The 16,442-nt window shown below is 48.0% G+C and overlaps 1 non-coding gene across 1 annotated transcript; it reads left to right on the forward strand.

Annotated features, from left to right (window-relative positions):
- The first annotated feature begins 3,103 nt into the window (after positions 1-3,103).
- On the forward strand, positions 3,104-3,220 carry LOC112247233. The gene has a single exon (XR_002953040.1). It is a non-coding gene; the product is annotated as a U5 spliceosomal RNA (small nuclear RNA).
- The last annotated feature ends 13,222 nt before the right edge of the window (positions 3,221-16,442 follow it).

The raw sequence follows: 16,442 nt of genomic DNA on the forward strand, positions 1-16,442 counted from the left end.
GCTGTCATGATGATTGATGTGTAGTGACCTCGTTTAACTGTGGAATGTGTTTGAACATTTCAAAGAGTATGGCCCCCCCTGCTGTAGTGAACTTGGGCCTGGCTGTTGTATATGAAAACAGTAATGTCCGGGGGTATAAGTAAGCGCTGTTAACACTACAAGCAACCTCGATAAACCCCAGAACACTAAATACAAAATTAAAATAAACCCAGAACACTAAAGAGGAAATTAAACATGTCTCCTTGACAAATTGTAGGTGTCAAGAACACAATGACAAAACAATCGAAGACATTTTTTGGGAAGTCCCTGATTGGTTTAAAGGAGTGCTGGATATAAGTGACGGCCATATGGGTTACATTTTCCAACTGGACGATTCAACTGTGAAGATTATCACAAACATTGGCCACAGCACCCTTTTTCAAACAAAAGCCGGGAGTTTTTCTCCTGCGCCGCGGATGAGAGAATGGCTTAAGATACGGCTGGCGCTACGCCAGATCGAACACGCCCTGAGTGGGACAACCCTGCCCCGTGTCACGTTTGTTATACGAAGGGGACCAAGGTGCAGCGTGGTATGCGTACATTCTTAAACAAAGAACACTGAACAAACTAACAAAACAACAAAACTAACGAAACGTGAAGTTATACGAATAGTGCAGACAGGCAACTAAACATAGAATAAGATCCCACAAACACCAAAGGGAAATGGCTACCTAAATATGATCCCCAATCAGAGACAACGATAAACAGCTGTCTCTGATTGGGAACCATATCAGGCCACCATAAACATACCTAGACCTACGAAACCCTAGACATTCAAAACCCCTAGACAATACAAAAACTAGCATACCCACCCTAGTCACACCCTGACCTAACCAAAATATAAAGAAAACAGAGATATCTCAGGTCAGGGCGAGACAGTACCCCCCCAAAGGTGCGGACTCCCGGCCGCAAACCTGAACCTATAGGGGAGGGTATGGGTGGGCATCTACCCTCGGTGGCGGCTCTGGTTCTGGACACCGCCCCGCCTCTTTACGCTGATCCCTCCGCCTTTGTAGAACCGGACCGTTGATCATCGCCGGAGGCCCCGGACTCGGAACCATCTCTGTAGACCCCGGACTGGGGACCGTCGCTGGAGACCCCGGACTGGGGAGTGTGAAACGTCACCGGAAGGAATAATAGGCTACAGGCAGAGAGAAGGCTACAGGCAGAGAGAAGGCTACAGGCAGAGAGAAGGCTACGGGCAGAGAGAAGGCTACAGGCAGAGAGAAGGCTACGGGCAGAGAGAAGGCTTCAGGCAGAGAGAAGGCTACAGGCAGAGAGAAGGCTACGGGCAGAGAGAAGGCTAGGGGCAGAGAGAAGGCTAGGGGCAGAGAGAAGGCTAGGGGCAGAGAGAGAGGCTACAGGCAGAGAGAAGGCTTCAGGCAGAGAGAAGGCTAGGGGCAGAGAGAAGGCTACGGGCAGAGAGAAGGCTACGGGCAGAGAGAAGGCTAGGGGCAGAGAGAAGGCTAGGGGCAGAGAGAAGGCTACAGGCAGAGAGAAGGCTTCAGGCAGAGAGAAGGCTAAGGCTACAGGCAGAGAGAAGGCTACAGGCAGAGAGAAGGCTACAGGCAGAGAGAAGGCTACGGACAGAGAGAAGGCTACGGGCAGAGAGAAGGCTACGGGCAGAGAGAAGGCTACGGGCAGAGAGAAGGCTACAGGTAGAGAGAAGGCTACAGGCAGAGAGAAGGCTTCAGGCAGAGAGAAGGCTACAGCCAGAGAGAAGGCTTCAGGCAGAGAGAAGGCTACGGGCAGAGAGAAGGCTACGGGCAGAGAGAAGGCTAGGGGCAGAGAGAAGGCTACAGGCAGAGAGAGGCAGAGATAAGGCTACAGGCAGAGAGAAGGCTACAGGCAGAGAGAAGGCTACAGCCAGAGAGAAGGCTACAGGCAGAGAGAAGGCTACAGGCTGAGAGAAGGCTACAGGCAGAGAGAAGGCTACAGGCAGTGAGAAGGCTACAGGCAGAGAGAAGGCTACCGCCAGAGAGAAGGCTAGGGGCAGAGAGAAGGCTACAGGCAGAGAGAAGGCTAGGGGCAGAGAGAAGGCTACAGGCAGAGAGAAGGCTTCAGGCAGAGAGAAGGCTTCAGGCAGAGAGAAGGCTACAGCCAGAGAGAAGGCTTCAGGCAGAGAGAAGGCTACGGGCAGAGAGAAGGCTAGGGGCAGAGAGAAGGCTACAGGCAGAGAGAAGGCTACAGACAGAGAGAAGGCTTCAGGCAGAGAGAAGGCTACAGTGGCTACATATTTAGCTTATAACCGTTATTATAGTTGTTGCATCGCAAAAAGTGAGAGAAAAAAATGTCAAGCCAGGGGTAACGAGGTAACGGATCCGGCCGAAATAGGTTCTGGAACAAAACAGTCCAAAACGAAGAGGTGACAGATCCTGTTCCAGCAGCATCCGGCTTAAATTATGAGTTGGTGGACTGCTGTGTGAGGCGATCAGTGTGGTGAACTGCGCCTCCTACTGGCTATCCCCGCTACTACAGGCAGGGCTGGAGCCCTCCGTACTGCTGAATCCAAAATCTACATGATCCACCAAAATACCAAAGAAAATGTCTAATTTGTGTAACATGTCATCCCAGTCTTTAATGCTGTAGTTTAACGACGTGGAATGGAAACAATCAGGAAGTAGTTGATTCCACTAGTTACCACAGCCACAAAGTAAACATGTGTGGTCTTCATTCAAGGTTAGGGTTAGGCATACATGTATCCGTGTGGTTAAGGTTAGAGCTAGGTTAAACATTACATTTCTAGAAGCGAAATTGTAGAAAGGGAAGGGGCTTGTGACTCTGTGGCTGTGGTAACTAGTGACGACCGAAGTAGTGCATACTATATTACCCAGGGTCCCCTTCGCGTGTCTTATATACGCTTTATAGAAACGATATTTTAATATTTGCCGTAATTCCACCAAAAACACTCACATATAAAGCGACAGTAACATGGTCGTGAAAACCGTACTTATGCGTCTCTGACCAGACCATATTATTGGACACAAAAATATTTAGCTTATAACCGTTACCGGGATTTATAGTGCTGTGAATCTGGTCGGTGTCAACCCCTCTAATCGGTAGTACACTCTGGTTTCTCTTCAGATCGCATAAATCTTTCGCCTTTTACTAAAGATTTCCGTGGAGAGGAACATTATGAGTATCAACTAATTTTTTTGATGCCCGGCTTCACGGCTGGGCTTCCTACACTTGTGGAAAGTAATGTTAAAACTGCACATATCTGTGTGGCATTGTCAATTTTGAAACTTCTATTTTGCTTGCCTTTTAGACCTATGCAGCATTGATACAGTATCTTGTAGATGAAAATAGAGGGAGTGCTCAAACAGCACATCTAGTTTCCAAATCCACAGAGTGTACAAGTCAAGTGGATCATTCTGGCTGTCTGTGGGGCACAGTGTCTAGGCACCCAGGCTGCCTGACTACATGGCACTAACCTCATCCCCAGTGGCTGGGAACATTTTACTATGGCACGGGCTATGCCAGCCCTGGCAGTGCACTCAACCCTCGCCTCACCAGCTCAAACCCCCACCTGTCACCAGCCCAAACTAATGAGACGAGATGGTTGTCACAGGACGGACAGACGCCTCTATGGGCATTGCCCTGGAAGGATGGAAGCCTTGCACTCACACTGAAAGTCTGTGTGTGGGATGGTTCTTCCCCTCTCTTTGAGTTGTGTGTTTTCTGACTTGCGTTGGTATATATTGATATACAGTATATAGTATTTTTTGATTCCTTATCCTTTCCATCCATTTCTCTTTCTGGGGTAACCTTGTCCCACCCTGGGGTAGCCTTGTCCCTCCTTGGGGTAACCTTGTCCCACCCTGAGGTAACCTTGTCTCTCGTCCCTCCCTGGGATAACCTTGTCCCTCCCTGGGAGAAAGAAAGAAATAATTAGACAGAGCATACTTAAGTTTGCACAGGACACCGGATAAGACAGGAGAAGTACTCCAGTTATAACAGACTGACCCTAGCCCCCCGACACAAACTACTGCAGCATAAACACTGGAGGCTGAGACAGGAGGGGTCAGGAGACACTGTGGCCCCATCCGATGATACCCCCAGACAGGGCAAAACAGGCAGGATATAACCCCACCCACTTTGCCAAAGCACAGCCCCCACACCGCTAGAGGGATATCTTCAACCACCAACTTACCATCCTGAAACAAGGCTGAGTATATTCCACAAAGATCTCCGCCACGGCACAACTTAAAGGGGGGGGGGGGTGCTAACCCAGATAAGAAGATCATATCAGTGACTCAACCCACTCAAGTGACGCACCCCTCCTAGGGAAGGCATAGAAGAGCACCAGTAAGCCAGTGACTCACCCAGTGGAAAGAGGGGAACCGGCCAGGCAGAGAGGGCAAGGGCGTTTCGTTGCTCCAGAGCCTTTCCTTTCACCTTCACACCCCTGGGCCAGACTACACTCAATCATTGGACCTAGTGAAGCGATTAGTCTTCAATAAAGACTTAAAAGTTGAGCCCGAGTATGCGTCTCTCACATGGGTAGGCAGACCATTCCATAAAAATGGAGCTCTATAGGAGAAAGCCCTGCCTCCAGCTGTTTGCAATGTTACGTAGATGGAAAAACGCTGTCCTTGAAACAGTCTTGATATGTTCGTCAAAAGAGAGATCAGGGTCCAGAGTAACGCCAAGGTCCTTCACAGTTTTATTTGAAACAACTGTACAACCATCAAGATTAATTGTCAGATTCAACAGAATATCTCTTTGCTTCTTGGGACCTAGAACAAGCATCTGCTTTGTCCGAGTTTAAAAGTAGAACGCCATCCACTTCCTTATGTCTGAAACACAGGCTTCCAGCGAGCTGTCTGTCATCCAGATAGCAGTGAAAGTTAACATTATGTTTTCAAATGACATCCCCATGAGGTAAAATATATAGTGAAAACAATAGTGGTCCTAAAACGGAACCTTGAGGAACAAGGTTAACCAGCTAACTTTCCAGAATCTCTGGAAGTAACTCCCATCTTTTGAGAAATATTGACTTGAAGTTGGCATGGTATTATTGACTCTACAACAGCAACCAATACACAAATTAAGCTTTTAATTAACCAAAAAACTAGTAGTTGTATGTGGCTGTTTATCCAAGTAAGCTGCTTAATTTAATAATCCTGCTTTCTGGAACACCCCACTGACTGTATGCTTTGTTGTGTTGACATACTATAACACTTTGGTGTGAGAGAGAGGGGGACCCTGAGACATGACCCTCTACTCTGTCTTCCTGTCTCCTACCTTCAGCCTCCTGGTAGAGGTAACCAGGGAGGGAGGGAGCCCTGAGACATGACCCTCTATTCTGTCTTCTACCTTCAGCCTCCTGGTAGAGGTAACCAGGGAGGGAGGGAGCCCTGAGACATGACCCTCTATTCTGTCTTCCTGTCTCCTACCTTCAGCCTCCTGGTAGAGGTAACCAGGGAGGGAGGGAGGCCTGAGACATGACCCTCTACTCTGTCTTCCTGTGTCCTACCTTCAGCCTCCTGGTAGAGGTAACCAGGAGGGAGGGAGCCCAGAGACATGACCCTCTACTCTGTCTTCTATCTTCAGCCTCCTGGTAGAGGTAACCAGGGAGGGAGGGAGCCCAGAGACATGACCCTCTACTCTGTCTTCCTGTCTCCTACCTTCAGCCTCCTGGTAGAGGTAACCAGGGACGGAGGGAGCCCTGAGACTTGACCCTCTACTCTGTCTTCCTGTCTCCTACCTTCAGCTACAATGTCTCTCTTTTCTTCTGCTCCATGTGTCTCTTTCTCTCTTTCAAAATGATTCCTTCAGCTTTTCCCTCTTTCACTCCTTTTCCATCTCTATACCTTTCATTTACTGTTTCTTTCCTGCCACTTCTCCTCATCTCCCTTCTCTCTCACCAGTATCCATCCCCTCCTTCTTCTCCTCATCTCCCTTCTCTCTCACCAGTATCCATCCCCTCCTTGTCCTCCTCCCTTCTCCTCATCTCCCTCCCCTCTCACCAGTATCCATCCCCTCCTTGTCCTCCTCCCTTCTCCTCATCTCCCTTCTCTCTCACCAGTATCCATCCCCTCCTTGTCCTCCTCCCTTCTCCTCATCTCCCTTCTCTCTCACCAGTATCCATCCCCTCCTTGTCCTCCTCCCTTCTCCTCATCTCCCTTCTCTCTCACCAGTATCCATCCCCTCCTTGTCCTCCTCCCTTCTCCTCATCTCCCTTCCCTCTCACCAGTATCAATCCCCTCCTTGTCCATCCTCCTTGTCTCCTCTCTCTCATCTCCCTTCTCTCTCACCAGTATCCATCCCCTCCTTGTCCTCCTCCCTCTCCTCATCTCCCCTTCTCTTCCTTCTCTCTCACCAGTATCCATCCCCTCCTTGTCCTCCTCCCTTCTCCTCATCTCCCTTCTCTCCCACCAGTATCCATCCCCTCCTTGTCCTCCTCCCTTCTCCTCATCTCCCTTCTCTCTCACCAGTATCCATCCCCTCCTTGTCCTCCTCCCTTCTCCTCATCTTCCTTCTCTCTCTCACCAGTATCCATCCCCTCCTTGTCCTCCTCCTCCTTGTCCTCATCTCCCTTCTCTCTCACTAGTATCCATCCCCTCCTTGTCCTCCTCCCTTCTCCTCCTCTCCCTTCCCTCTCACCAGTATCCATCCCCTCCTTGTCCTCCTCCCTTCTCCTCATCTCCCTTCTCTCTCACCAGTATCCATCCCCTCCTTCTTCTCCTCATCTCCCTTCTCTCTCACCAGTATCCATCCCCTCCTTGTCCTCCTCCCTTCTCCTCATCTCCCTTCCCTCTCACCAGTATCCATCCCCTCCTTGTCCTCCTCCCTTCTCCTCATCTTCCTTCTCTCTCACCAGTATCCATCCCCTCCTTGTCCTCCTCCCTTCTCCTCATCTCCCTTCTCTCTCACTAGTATCCATCCCCTCCTTGTCCTCCTCCCTTCTCCTCATCTCCCTTCCCTCTCACCAGTATCCATCCCCTCCTTGTCCTCCTCCCTTCTCCTCATCTTCCTTCTCTCTCACCAGTATCCATCCCCTCCTTGTCCTCCTCCCTTCTCCTCATCTCCCTTCTCTCTCACTAGTATCCATCCCCTCCTTGTCCTCCTCCCTTCTCCTCCTCTCCCTTCCCTCTCACCAGTATCCATCCCCTCCTTGTCCTCCTCCCTTCTCCTCATCTCCCTTCTCTCTCACCAGTATCCATCCCCTCCTTCTTCTCCTCATCTCCCTTCTCTCTCACCAGTATCCATCCCCTCCTTGTCCTCCTCCCTTCTCCTCATCTCCCTTCTCTCTCACCAGTATCCATCCCCTCCTTGTCCTCCTCCCTTCTCCTCATCTCCCTTCTCTCTCACCAGTATCCATCCCCTCCTTGTCCTCCTCCCTTCTCCTCATCTCCCTTCTCCTCTCACCAGTATCCATCCCCTCCTTGTCCTCCTCCCCTTCTCCTCATCTCCCTTCTCTCTCACCAGTATCCATCCCCTCCTTGTCCTCCTCCCTTCTCCTCATCTCCCTTCTCTCTCACCAGTATCCATCCCCTCCTTGTCCTCCTCCCTTCTCATCTCCCTTCCTCTCACCAGTATCCATCCCCTCCTTGTCCTCCTCCCTTCTCCTCATCTCCCTTCTCTCTCACCAGTATCCATCCCCTCCTTGTCCTCCTCCCTTCTCCTCATCTCCTTCTTCTCTCTCTCCTTCTCTCTCACCAGTATCCATCCCCTCCTTGTCCTCCTCCCTTCTCCTCATCTCCCTTCTCTCTCACCAGTATCCATCCCCTCCTTGTCCTCCTCCCTTCTCCTCATCTCCCTTCCCTCTCACCAGTATCATCCCCTCCTTGTCCTCCTCCCTTCTCCTCATCTCCCTTCTCTCTCACCAGTATCCATCCCCTCCTTGTCCTCCTCCCTTCTCCTCATCTCCCTTCTCTCTCACCAGTATCCATCCCCTCCTTGTCCTCTCCTCCCCAGTTCTCATCTCCCTTCTCTCCCACCAGTATCCATCCCCTCCTTGTCCTCCTCCCTTCTCCTCATCTCCCTTCTCTCTCACCAGTATCCATCCCCTCCTTGTCCTCCTCCCTTCCTCATCTTCCTTCTCTCTCACCAGTATCCATCCCCTCCTTGTCCTCCTCCCTTCTCCTCATCTCCCTTCTCTCTCACTAGTATCCATCCCCTCCTTGTCCTCCTCCCTTCTCCTCCTCTCCCTTCCCTCTCACCAGTATCCATCCCCTCCTTGTCCTCCTCCCTTCTCCTCATCTCCCTTCTCTCTCACCAGTATCCATCCCCTCCTTGTCCTTCTCCTCATCTCCTTGTCTTCTCCTTCTCACCAGTATCCATCCCCTCCTTGTCCTCCTCCCTTCTCCTCATCTCCCTTCTCTCTCACCAGTATCCATCCCCTCCTTGTCCTCCTCCCTTCTCCTCATCTCCCTTCTCTCTCACCAGTATCCATCCCCTCCTTGTCCTCCTCCCTTCTCCTCATCTCCCTTCCCTCTCACCAGTATCCATCCCCTCCTTGTCCTCCTCCTCTTCTCCTCATCTCCCTTCTCTCTCACCAGTATCCATCCCCTCCTTGTCCTCCCCTTCTCCTCATCTCCCTTCTCTCTCACCAGTATCCATCCCCTCCTTGTCCTCCTCCCTTCTCCTCATCTCCCTTCTCTCTCACCAGTATCCATCCCCTCCTTGTCCTCCTCCCTTCTGCTCTCTGCCTTGCCATAACAGTTTACTGTACGTTAAAAACATTGATGTACTTGCGTGGTCTACTGAAAGCCACTCAGGGTGGCTGTGTTTCTATAACACTTGTAATGTCCCAGGACCATTGGCCAGACCTCTCAGTAAAACATACAGAGGGCTTCCACGATGACATCACACCCGACCTCTGACCCCACCCTTCACACGGTGGCCATCTTCTTGGGTCGCACGGTAAAACGTCTATACTGCTAACAGGAGAGGAAACCTAAACAAGCACATCATATTAGATGTCTAGATAGAAGCTTATCCTTGTGATTGTAGTTTAAATAAATGTATTGAATGGTTAATGGTGTGTGTCAGTGCCCTTTAAGATGAGGGAGGACGATTGTTTTTTTTTATGAGCATGGCCTTATTTCTATCACATCATGTTGGATGACTCATTCATTTTTATTTTTTATTTTATTTCACCTTTATTTAACCAGGTAGGCTAGTTGAGAACACCTTTATTTAACCAGGTAGGCTAGTTGAGAACACCTTTATTTAACCAGGTATCCATCCTCCTTGTCCACCTTTATTTAACCAGGTAGGCTAGTTGAGAACACCTTTCCCTTTAACCAGGTAGGCTAGTTGAGAACCCCTCCTTTATTTAACCAGGTAGGCTAGTAGAGAACACCTTTATTTAACCAGGTAGGCTCCCCAAGTTCTCATTTACAACTGCGACTTCTCCAAGATAAAGCATCTCCCTTCTCTCTCAGCAGTGTGAACAGACAACACAGAGTTACTCATGGAGTAAACATCCCCTAACTTGTCAATAACATCCCTAGAAGAAAAACCAGAGTCTATCTACATTGTCCCCTGCAAAAGGCATGAGGAGGTAGATCGAATAATTACAATCCATCCAGATTAACACTGGAGTGATAAATCCATCAGATGGTCATGTACAGGTAGAGATCCATTGGTGTGCAAAAGAGCTCCCCTAAATAAATATAAACAGCATCCAAGTGGTAGGTACAATTCTCCTGGGCTCCTTTACCGATAGACCATGTACAGCTGCAACAATCATCCCTTCCATCTCACCCAGCTGTCCCTAGTGTATGTTGGCTGCCTACCCAATTGACACCTGAGTCCTACATGGACAAACATTTGCAGGTCACACACACACACACTCACACGCTCACCACATCCATCCACACACCTCACACACACACACACATCTCCACACACACACATCATCCCCTCACACACACACACACACACCAGTATCCATCCCCTCCTTCTCGCACACATCACACACATCTCCACACACACACACACACACACACATCCATCCCCTCCTTGTCCACACACACACCTTCTCATCCCCTCCTTCTTCTCCTCATCTCCACATCACACACACACCTTGTTTGGTTTGCCTACCTGTTCCATGGCTCTGTTTTGTTGATATTACGTAACAGATTGTACATACAGTGGAACAAGAGAGGTCAATGAGTGTTGATTTGATAGTACTGCTGAAGGTAAATCTTTATTCCAGTGTCATTTCATTCACACTACCTACTTAAACATTGAGGGAGTGAACTGCAGTGCTTCCATAGTATCTAACACCATATAGAGACGATGTAAATATTACATCGTTGGGAATGTATTTTTGTATGTATTCCCTTTATGGGGAACCTATGAGCCCTGCACTATATAGGGAATAGAATTTGGGACGAAATCCAAAGTCTTTCCTGGTTAATGACAGTAATGTGGTTTAAAGTAGAAGTAGAGCATGCTGGGACATTCCTCCTGACCTGCGGAAGCTGTGACCCTGCATGCTCGTTATCTTCCACAGATGGAGGCTTGGCACAGTCTCTTTCTCTCTGGTGGAAATAGCTCCAACGCACACGTGCGTACACACACACACACACATCACACACACATCACACACACACACACACACACACACACACACACACACACACACACACACACACACACACAAATGGCACACACACACACACACACACACACACACACACACACATCACACACACACATTCCCACACCCTATTCCCACACACACGCACGCACATCACACATCACACATCACACACACATTCACACACACACACACACATTCCCAAATGCACGCATTCAAATGGCTATTCACATCACATTCCCTCACACACACACACACACACACACACACACACACACACACACACACACACACACACACACACATCACACACACACACACACACATCACACACACCCTCACACATCACACACACACATGGACACACACACACACACACACACACACACACACATCACACACACACATCACACACACACACACACACACACACACACATCACACACACACACACACACACACACACACACACATCACACACACACACACACATCACACACACACACACACACACACACACGCACGCACACGCACACATCACACACGCACACACACACACACACACACACACACACACACACACACACACACACACACACACACACACACACACACACACACACACACACACACACACACACACACACACACACACACACACACACACACACACACACACACACACACACACACACACACACACACACACACACACACACACACACACACAGTACAGTATAAATCGCACACACACACACACATCTAAGTATGTCTAACCCCTATTTAGGCTCCCAGGCTCTAGCCTTCACCCTTCAGTTTCCTGTGGTTCTTTAATCTGGTGCTTAATGAATCCACATGGTTCTTAATAATCACCATAATGACATTGATCCTATGTAATCAGCCAGTCATAACCAGTGAATGGCAGAGTGACTGGCTGGGTAGATAGAAAAGACTGATCTAACCATTGTGTTGGTTGATCTCAGGGGCCACAGAGATAAGCCTCCAGCGTGAGATGTGAACCTGGCCGCTAATAATAAAACTAGCATTTATACAGCGCCTTTTTAGATGCTCACAGCGCTAATCCAAACGTCATCTAAATAGATTGACACGGGTGGTAGGTTTGACAGGGAATGTGTTGCTTTGTGGCCCCTGTGCTCCAGTTTTAGGTGTATTTTATGTAAACAAACCAAATCTAAGCTCCACAGTTTTATGTCGTACTTCCCCTCAAATGCGGGACCAAAGTGTGTGACGTTGACCAACCAAGAGTTACCGAAGCATCTGTTTAGAAGGCTGCACCGTCACAGAACGTTCAGAACGCGTCGTCTGTCAGAAGTAAACAGGGCGATACTTTTAACAAGCATCAAATGCAGACAATGCAGACAATACAGACAGTGCAGACAGTGCAGACAGTGCAGACAGTGCAGACAATGCAGACAGTGCAGACCGTGCAGACAGTGCAGACAATGCAGACAGTGCAGACAATACAGACAATACAGACAATGCAGACAGTGAAGACAATGCAGACAATGCAGACAGTGCAGACAGTGAAGACAATGCAGACAATGCAGACAATGCAGACAGTGCAGACAGTGCAGACAGTGAAGACAATGCATACAATGCAGACAGTGCAGACAGTGCAGACAGTGAAGACAATGCAGACAACGAAGATAGTGCAGAAAAAACTAGTGCAGACAGTGCAGACAATGCAGACAATGCAGACAGTGCAGACAGTGAAGACAATGCAGACAGTGAAGACAGTGAAGACAATGCAGACAATGCAGACAAGTGAAACCAATGGCAGACAATGCAGACTAGTGAGACAATGCAGACAATGCAGACAGTGCAGACAATGCAGACAGTGCAGACAATGCAGACAGTGCAGACAGTGCAGACAGTGCAGACAATGCAGACAGTGCAGACAGTGAATACAATGCAGACAATGCAGACAGTGAAGGCAATGCAGACAATGCAGACAGTGCAGACAATGCAGACAATGCAGACAGTGCAGACAGTGCAGACAATGCAGACAATGCAGACAATGCAGACAATGCAGACAATGCAGACAATGCAGACAGTGAAGACAATGCAGACAATGCAGACAGTGCAGACAATGCAGACAATGCAGACAGTGCAGACAGTGCAGACAATGCAGACAATGCAGACAATGCAGACAGTGCAGACAGTGCAGACAATGCAGACAGTGCAGACAATGCAGACAGTGCAGACAGTGCAGACAATGCAGACAATGCAGACAGTGCAGACAATGCAGACAATGCAGACAATGCAGACAGTGCAGACAATGCAGACAATGCAGACAATGCAGACAGTGCAGACAATGCAGACAATGCAGACAGTGCAGACAATGCAGACAATGCAGACAATGCAGACAATGCAGACAGTGAAGGCAATGCAGGCAATGCAGACAATACATGCAATGCAGACAATGCAGACAGTGCAGACAATGCAGACAATGCAGACAGTGCAGGCAACGCAGACAATGCAGACAGTGCAGACAGTGCAGACAATGCAGACAATGCAGACAGTGCAGGCAATGCAGACAATGCAGACAATGCAAACAGTGAAGACAATGCAGACAATGCAGACAGTGAGGACAATGCAGAAAATGCAAAACCCCAAATCCCATCGACGGGGCTGTAGTGGAGCAGGTTGAGACTCTTTGTTATTATCTACTAGTCACTTTATTTTGATTTATATTTAACAAGGCAAGTCAGTTAATAATAATAATAATATCTACAACCTAAGAACAGCGCATTAACTGCCTTGTTCAGGGGCAGAACGACAGATTTTTACCTTGTCAGCTTGGGGATTTGGTCTAGGAACCTTTTGGTTATTGGTCCAACGCTCTAACCACTAGGCCACCCTGCCTCTAACCACTAGGCCACCCTGCCTCTAACCACTAGGCCACCCTGCCTCTAACCACTAGGCCACCCTGTCTCTAACCACTAGGCTACCCTGCCTCTAACCACTAGGCCACCCTGTCTCTAACCACTAGGCCACCCTGCCTCTAACCACTAGGCCAACCCCCACCCTGTCTCTAACCACTAGGCCACCCTGCCTCTAACCACTAGGCCACCCTGTCTCTAACCACTAGGCCACCCTGCCTCTAACCACTAGGCCACCCTGCCTCTAACCACTAGGCCACCCTGTCTCTAACCACTAGGCCACCCTGCCTCTAACCACTAGGCCACCCTGCCTCTAACCACTAGGCTACCTGCCTCTAACCAGGCTACCTGCCTCTAACCACTAGGCTACCTGCCTCCTAACCAGGCTACCTGCCTCTAACCACTAGGCCACCCTGCCGCCATTTAATAATTCTACCTACATGTACATATTACCTCAATTACCTCAATTACCCCTGTATTTAGCCTCACTATTGTTATTTTACTGTTGCTCTTTAATTATTTGTTACTTTTATCTCTTACTTTTTAAACTGCATTGTTGGTTAAGGGCTTGTAAGTCAGCATTTCACTCTAAGGACTACAACTGTTGTATTTGGCACATGTGACAAATTAAATTTGATTTGATATCTCTGAATTGGCAGGCTGGCCATATGATGTGTCTGTTTATGTTGTCTCGGTCAACTATTTAAATTTTTTTACCTGTATTTAACTAGGCAAGTCAATTAAGAACAAATTCTTATTTTCAATGACGGCCTAGGAACAGTGGGTTAACTGCCTGTTCAGGGGCAGAACAACAGATTTGTACCTTGTCAGATTTACACCTTGTCAGCTCAGGGGTTTGAACTTGCAACCTTCCGGTTACTAGTCCAACGCTCTTACCACTAGGCCACCCTGTCTCTAACCACTAGGCCACCCTGCCTCTAACCACTAGGCCACCCTGCCGCCCTTATATAATCTTCATTGTCACTGTGTGTCCGTGGCTGTGGGAGAGAGAGTTCATGTGAGGGTGGTGGGATGTCTCTAAACTGGAGGTATGTCTGCAGTAGAGGACCACTGAACCCAACTCTGCCCTGACCCACAGCCTGTAGAGGTGAGAGAAGGGCACACACACACACACACACACACACACACACACACACACACACACACACACACACACACACACACACACACACACACATAGAATTGCATGACATTTTTATAAGAACCTCAAATACAATGATAGATTTATGCAGTGCTTTTACTATGATGGATTCTAATAATTAGCTGGTTGATAACCTGAATCAGTTTAGTTACAACTGGAGTTGGAACAGGGACCTACAGGAGGGTGGCTGTCCAGGATACAGGGTTGGAGAGCCCTTACCTATATAGAGTCAATGTGTAGGCTATATACAGGGGGTATCGGTACAGAGTCAATGTGGAGGCTATATACAGGGGGTATCGGTACAGAGTCAATGTGGAGGCTATATACAGGATGTTACGGTACAGAGTCAATGTGGAGGCTATATACAGGATGTTACGGTACAGAGTCAATGTGGAGGCTATATACAGGGGGTATCGGTACAGAGTCAATGTGGAGGCTATATACAGGATGTTACGGTACAGAGTCAATGTGGAGGCTATATACAGGGGATACCGGTACAGAGTCAATGTGGAGGCTATATACAGGATGTTACGGTACAGAGTCAATGTGGAGGCTATATACAGGGGATACTGGTACAGATTCAATATGAAGGCTATATACAGGGGGTATCGGTACAGAGTCAATGTGGAGACTATATACAGGGGATACTGGTACAGAGGCAATGTGGAGGCTATATACACCAGAAAATTCCAGAAAATGATGTCATGGCTTTAGAAGATTCTGATAGGCTTATTTACATAATTTGAGTCAACTGGAGGTGTACCTGTAGATGTATTGAAAGTGGTGATCCTAAAGTGGTGATCCTAACTGACCTAAGATAGGGCATTTTTACTAGGATTAAATGTCAGGAATTGTGAAAAACTGTATTTGTCTAAGGTGTATGTAAACTTCTGACTACAACTGTACACGTAGGAAGAGTTATTTAAGTGCATAGATATAAATAAATATATACAATTTAGTGCAGAGCCCTATTTTTAACCAGAGCCCTATGAGCCCCATCTGTCAAGCATTCATTTCTTCTTTAGAATGGAGAGTTTTGATTGACAGAAATCACTGAGCCGTGTCATCATGGCAAGGAGCTGGTTACAGAATGTCTGTGTGTGTGTGTGTGTGTGTGTGTGTGTGTGTGTGTGTCTAAGGTAAGTGAGTGAAGTTAGGATTTCCATCAAACAGTAGACGGCTCTTGACGTTGTTGTGACAATAACTCTGTCAACTTAATCTTCCCGTCAGCAGAAAGGTTTAAGTAGTTTGATATGTTAGCGTCCTTTTAAGACTTCTACAATAATTACTATACATGTAGCAGCATGAGGGGTATTGTTTTCTGACATCTTGACTATTCTGGCTTCTTTCCAAGTCGACAAACGTCAGTGTCAGTCCTGTTTAAAATCCTTCTCACATCACAGTGTTATTATCATCACGGTACCCAATCAGACCTTTTGTGCCCTCAGGTTCAACTTGGATTACTTAAACATGTACATCATTCAACACAATTGACCTACAATAGACGATTCTCAACAAAACGTTGGGAGAACAATCTGTTTCATTTGACAAACGGTTGAATCTACTTACAGCTACTGTACACCTCTATCAATTCAACTTAATTCAAAGGGCTTTATTGGCAAGGGAAACATGTTTACATTGCCAAAGCAAGTGGAATAGATAATAAACACAAGTGAAATAAACAATCTCTCTCTCTCTCTCTCTCTCTCTCTCTCTCTCTCTCTCTCTCTCTCTCTCTCTCTCTCTCTCTCTCTCTCTCCACTTGTTTCAAGGACCCGGT

This window comes from Oncorhynchus tshawytscha, linkage group LG25 (genome assembly GCF_018296145.1).
Source record: "Oncorhynchus tshawytscha isolate Ot180627B linkage group LG25, Otsh_v2.0, whole genome shotgun sequence".
NCBI classification, from domain to species: Eukaryota; Metazoa; Chordata; class Actinopteri; order Salmoniformes; family Salmonidae; genus Oncorhynchus; species Oncorhynchus tshawytscha.